This window comes from Oncorhynchus masou, chromosome 6, assembly GCF_036934945.1.
Source record: "Oncorhynchus masou masou isolate Uvic2021 chromosome 6, UVic_Omas_1.1, whole genome shotgun sequence".
Lineage (NCBI taxonomy): Eukaryota > Metazoa > Chordata > Actinopteri > Salmoniformes > Salmonidae > Oncorhynchus > Oncorhynchus masou.
This window is the reverse complement of record NC_088217.1, coordinates 61,513,192-61,519,823: the sequence shown is the minus strand read 5'-3', so window position 1 is coordinate 61,519,823 and position 6,632 is coordinate 61,513,192. Positions and strand designations below refer to the sequence as shown.

At 39.5% G+C, this 6,632-nt stretch overlaps 1 long non-coding RNA gene across 2 annotated transcripts in view; it reads right to left on the bottom strand.

Moving 5' to 3' along the window:
* LOC135542376 (uncharacterized) overlaps nucleotides 1-5,066 on the bottom strand; it is an 8,877-nt gene extending 3,811 nt beyond the window's left edge. For both annotated transcript variants that reach the window (XR_010456063.1, XR_010456064.1), the window contains exons 1-2: nucleotides 4,518-5,066; nucleotides 1-2,572 (exon numbers count right to left, since the gene is read on the bottom strand). The exon at nucleotides 1-2,572 is cut by the window's left edge. This is a non-coding gene — a long non-coding RNA (uncharacterized LOC135542376). The remainder of the gene's footprint in view (nucleotides 2,573-4,517) is intronic.
* Between the last annotated feature and the right edge of the window lie 1,566 nt (nucleotides 5,067-6,632).

The window sequence follows — 6,632 nt, the reverse complement described above, 5'->3', positions numbered from 1 at the left end:
TAATTATCATTACCAAATGTGAAATTAACTGTAAATATCAAAACGGAATATACACAATTGTAAATATAAAATATCAAAAGCAAATTTACACCCCTTTGTTAATATGTATTGGCAATACTTCACTTAGTGGTGAGGCATGGAATAATAACAAATGTATATTTTGTCAGGCTGGATGTTTGAAATATGAGGTGATTTGAGTCATGCTTCTTCAGTAGTGGAATAAAGACAATTATCACTTGAATGTTGTAAAGAAATACTGGAGTGATGTAGGATTGTTAATGAAATTGATGTTAGTTCAGAATGATCTGTTAACTGATATGATTAGAATATTCCGCCCTGAAACATAATTGTATGGAATGTATAAAATCACTGATCTCTGTCGGCTGGGTAGTGAGACAGACAGTGTGTGCGTCTGTTTGTGTGTATGTATGGGCGTAAGAAGTCAGTGTAAAATGAATTGTTTTGTATTCTTGACCTTAGCTGGGCCTCCGTCTGTTTCATTCGACCAGGATCTTACAATTCTGGTTTGCAGACAGAGTAATATAATTAAATTGGGTTATGGACCTGGATAATATAATTCTCTTATCAATTGATTATAGACCAATTTATTATACTGCATCCATGTGTATAGGCTGCAAGTACATTGAAATTAAATCACTGATATCGATTAGGGGGGAAATCAGATTGTACATGCTGTTGAAACTAACACAACAACAAAAACATAGAAATGGGAGATATCTTTTAGCTCACTGGTTAGAGGACAACCTGCAGAAGACAGCTACATTTTGAGTTTATGGGTCCCCAACACTAAGAGAAATGCCCATCCTCAGTAGAACACACAGACACAACAGTTATAAGAACCCTCTATTCTGCTGCATAAAACAACCATTTGATGCAATAAAAGTTTCAGCGTCCACTGAAAGTTGACTAGTAACAACAACTGGAACATAAAAGACACCCACCATGAGCACCGACTAAATCTGCCCAAGAAGAGGCAAACAAAAGAAAAACCCACAACAAACTTAGAGAGACAGTAAGCAAACTAAAAAGGTGGAGAAACTAAAGGTGTTGATTCTCCTCATCTATCAAGGCAACTGGAGCACTGGGCCAGACACTCTTAAATAGAACCTGGACAAGCTCAGGTGAAACACCTTCCCACTAACCAGATGGACAAGCCAACAGATGTAACACATACTGACTAATGAGGAGACACCAATCGGTGCGCCCTACGTGCTAAGAGCTATACGTGCTGAAGTCCAACCTCAAAACATAAATGGAAAAACCAAAACACCTTCCGTCTTAAGAGAATGCTTACCACCAAAAGAAAACAACTTACATGTCACATTATAATCAACTACAATGCTTCACCTTCATCAATATAAACATGGCGTCTACTGGCTGTGAACAATGAAAAAGAAAAAGTGTTAAACTCACTAGCTTCTAGAACTCTCGTCCCCTTGGAACGAGCCCAAACAAAACTCATCTCCAATACGGAAAAACGTGCATTCAAAATAAATGGCAACGCACTGGCTAAATTCAAAACACAAAACTTTTTGACTGCGCACCCTTGAGACAAACAGCAACCAAGTTGTCCTTACCACGGGCATGTCTGATTTCAAGAGGAAACTCCTGCAATATCCGTAGTAACTTTCCGTCTCACTGTGGAGCTCCCCTCTCTTTTCAGGGTTCACTAGATCGTTAGAGGAAGATAGATAGCTACATTTTGGAGTGATGCATTTAAATTTAGGAGTCGCTAAACAAAGGAACACCACACTTATTTGTCGTCATTCATCGATATCATCTTGAAATCAATTGTGCCGAGAGGAGGAAGATGAGGTTGCACGTCCTGTTAAAACTAACAGCTCAAAAGCCACACGGAATCTGGGAATAATGTGTACATCCCTGGTTAGAGGACAATTTGTAGAAAACAGCGAGCTACATTTTGAAGTGTTGCATTTTGATTCAAGTGGGTCACCAACATGGTAAGTGTAACAGCTCTTTTTGTGTTAGTCACTTTTTGTTAAATCACACAAATAGTACTCTTTCAATTCATAGCCTGGATTTTTCCCAAGGCTAATATCCATATCACACTGATATCAATTGAATGGGGCCAACGTTTAGGGTTCTACATTCTGAAATTCCTTAAAATACTCCTACTACAATGTAAAAACATTCTACATTGTGACATTTTTACATTTATTTCACAAAATAACTCCTTCATGTATGTATTTTCAGATGTTTGATCAGAGATCTTCTATCAAAGTATCTCTTGTCACACTGATCACAGTTATAAGGTGTCTCTCCTGTCTGTGTTCTCTGATGCACTGTCAGCTCTCCAGATTGACCAAAACTCTTCCCACATTCTCTCTTGTGTGGGCTCATTGATTAATATTAATGCCTGATGAGGAGGTGAATCTCTTCCCACAGTCAGAGCAGCAGTGAGTTATCTTCCCTGTGGATCTCTGCAGGGGTTTATTGAGGTGTTCTGATCTGGAGAGACTCTTCTCTGCCTCTTCAGCATCACAAGGTTGTTGAAGCTCCCAGGAGGATCCACAATAGTTAAGTATCTCTCCTGTGTGAACAACAAAGTCAGACAGATGATTAAAGGCCCACAACAGTGGAAATCCACTGTAAAAGGTGATGCCAACAGTGTAGCCATGATGTTGTAAAACAATTGAAGGCTGTAATGAATGTTAAAATGATTTAACAATTGTCTTAAAATGAGCAAGAATAGTCATATTTTGTCTTGTTTTCACATTAGTAGTAACATTGATGATTGTAGGCTAGAAATAAGATATCCATGTTGTTGAAACTAACTAAACAGTGTGCCAGACGACTTTTGGTCTCCAATATAGGCCCCTTTCTGTGTTTGCTCAAATTGAGGCACGAGGGCGATGCACATGCAATTTGATTGCAGAAACTCCTCCCTGCTAATGAGGAAACTGATAGTTATGGATGTACTATATCTGCCTGGAGCAAAAATGGTGAGCAAAGATTTTAGTTTTTTACAATGTATTCTGAATGTGAATGGGGGTAAACTCAGGGAAGTAACCTCCATTTCCAGGTTGCTTATGAGTGCATTTCACACTACTTTGGATTATAATTGTAAGGCCCATTTGAATGTCCTGTTTAATATAATGTTTATGTCATCATCACAAATCAACCTCTTTGTCTTAAAAAACACTTCAACAAGTAAAATGCTCTTTGGCTAGCTTTTCCATCAGCCTGACAATGAGGGTTTGTAAACTGTTTGCCAAATTGCCCCATAACTTCACCTAACAATAACATAGACCTGTGTAATGAATGAATAAGCGCTTTGGTTGTTGTTGCATGAGACACATAGTGTACTCTAGGACCCATAACAATAACATAGACCTACTGTAGGACCCATAACTTCACCTAACGACAAATATAGGAAAATAGCTCTGTGTGTTGTACAATAGCCTATCCATCAAGGAACAGTTCTCTACACATTGAGGTAAGTATCTCTGTCTCCAAACAAACTAACGAGACGCTATAGTAAATCAAGCAGACAATAACACACTATAAACATACATTTGATAGGGATGTTGGATCCAATGTGGAGCAAGGCATAATTGTCTTTACCAGAGTAATGAATGAAGAAGCACTTTGGTTGGTTGTTGTTGCATGTCGTGATGTTTGTCATGTGGTTGTCATTCAGAAAATGATTTCCTGGATCAGCTGATGATAGTTGAACATGTGACTAACAAAACTGCTACAGTATTAAGAATTATGTGCAATTATTGAAGAACCGTGTTAATGACAGTATCCATTTGGGTGTTCTCAATAAAGTTAAGGTGATTCTCGGTTAGAACCATTGGATTTTGCATACTCTGAAATGATTTAGAATTTCTGTGCCTATGAAAACTGTTCTCCCAGCGTAATATAAGGAAACTAAATGTTACGTAGCTAGAGTGCATTTCAGAGACCTGAATAAAAAAAAACTGTCCTAACAGGACAATAACCTAAACCACAAGGCCAAATCTACACTGGAGGAGCTTACCAAGATGACATTGAATGTTCCTGAGTGGTCTAGTTACAGTTTGGACTTAAATTGTCTTGAAAGTCTATGGGAAGACTTGAAAATGGTTTTCTAGCAATGATCAACAACCAATTTGACAGAACAGGAAGGATTTTAAAAAGAATAATGAATATTCACATGAAGATCAGTCACCTATTGGATGACATCACGACTTCCCATCAAGCCAACTCCTTGAATGCCTTAATATGACATCACTCACTCCTTCAAGTTTGCAGTTGTCTAAAAAAAATACTATTTTGCTTAAAACATTTATGTTTCCCTTTAGTGTGTTTATACTTTACTGTATTTATAGAACACTTTTCAACAGGAAAAGTTTTTTTTCAATCACTGGAGGACGTCATGAACAATTCTGACTGTACAAAAACATATTCAAGTGTAGAATGCCCTTTTAAAAATGACGCATTAGTTCAACAATTGCAGAATTTGTGTCCCTGTTTTATAAGATAGTACTCACTGTATTTACTGGTTTAATTAGTTCTCCAGGCTTCTCTTCTTCGTCCTCCTCTAATGTGACAGTAATCTCCCCCTCTTAATTCCACAAACGTCTTCATCTTCTTTCACTTCATCCTCCACTCCAAAAACGACATCTTCCTCCTTTTCTTTCACAGTAACATCCTCCTCCTCTTTCACTCTGAAAGCGTCTTCCTCTTCTTTCACGGTAACAGTGTCACCCTGTACTTGTTTTTGTATCGTTACATCCTCCTCCTCTTTCACGAGAGCTTCTTTCACCGTCCAGCAGACCTCTTCTTTATCAGGAGGAGAGTAGCTTAGTGAACTCATGGTCGGGGATAATCGCTAGTTAGCATTAGCGACTAGACTAGTGCTAACTTAACCAACCAGCTAGTTGACTTATCGTAAATATTAAATTAAACGGGGTAGCTAGTTGTTTCCACATATGTATGTTTAAATCATAGTGGCAAATAAACCACGAAATTGTCTAAAGAACTTGAATGTTCCGACTTTGTTGTTAGCGAGCTACCGAGGTGGCAGTTGTTGAAGAAGCGTTCCGTCCACTAGATTATACGTCACACTAGAAACATCGCCTGAAAGACACATATCGCCATCTGCTGTCTGGAGTGAGTAAACGAAGGAAAACTTGTTTTCTTCTTTATTTCACCTTTATTTAACCAGGTAGGCTAGTTGAGAACAAGTTCTCATTTGTAAATGCGACCTGGCCAAGATAAAGCATAGCAATTCGACACATACAACAACACAGAGTTACACATGGAATAAACAAAACATAGTCAATAATACAGTAGAACAAAAGAAACCAAAAAGTCTATGTACAGTGAGTACAAATGAGGTAAGATAAGGGAGTTAAGGCAATAAATAGGCCATGGTGGTGAAGTAATTACAATATAGCAATTAAAACACTGGAATGGTTGATGTGCAGAAGATGAATGTGCAAGTAGAGATACTGGGGTGCAAATGAGCAAGATAAATAAATGAATACAGTATGGGGATGAGGTAGGTAGATAGATGGGCTTTTACAGATGGGCTATGTACATGTGCAGTGATCTGTGAGCTAATCTGACAGCTGGTGCTTAAAGCTAGTGAGGGAGATATGAGTCTCCAGCTTCAGAGATTTTTTTCAGTGCGTTCCAGTCATTGGCAGCAGAGAACTGGAAGGAAAGACGACCAAAGGAGGAATTGGCTTTGGGGATGACCAGTGAGATATACCTGCTGGAACGCGTGCTACGAGTGGGTGCTGCTATGGTGACCAGTATGCTGAGATAAGGTGGGACTTTACCGAGCAGAAACTTGTAGATAACCTGTATCCAGTGGTTTTGGCGACGAGTATGAAGTGAGGGCCAACCAACGAGAGCGTACAGGTCGCAATGGTGGGTAGGGTATGGGGCTTTGGTGACAAAATGGATGGCACTGTGATAGACTGCATCCAGTTTGTTTAGTTGAGTGTTGGAGGCAATTTTATAGATGACCGAAGTCAAGTATCGGTAGGATGGTCAGTTTTACGAGGGTATGTTTGGCAGCATGAGTGAAGGATGCTTTGTTGCAATATAGGAAGCCAATTCTAGATTTAATTTTGGATTGTAGATGCTTAATGTGAGTCTGAAAGGAGTGTTTACAGTCTAAACAGACACGTAGGTATTTGTAGTTGTCCACGTATTCTAAGTCAGAGCCATCCAGAGTAGTGATGCTGGATGGGCGAGCAGGTGCGGGCAGTGATCGGTTGAATAGCATGCATTTCGTTTTACTTGCATTTAAGGGGCAGTTGGAGGCCACGGAAGGAGAGTTGTATGGTATGGCATAGAAGCTCGTCTGGAGGTTAGTTAACATGGTGTCCAAAGAGGGGCCAGAAGTATTACAACCAATGGTGTCGTCACGGTAGTGTATCAGAGAATCACCAGCAGCAAGAGCGACATCATTGATGTATACAGAGAAGAGAGTCGGCCTGAGGATTGAACCCTGTGGCACCCCCATATTGACTGCCAGAGGTCCGGATAACAGGCCCTCCGATTTGACACACTGAACTCTATCAGAGAAGTAGTTGGTAAACCAGGCGAGGCAATAATTTGAGAAACCAAGGCCGCCGAGTCTGCCAATAAGA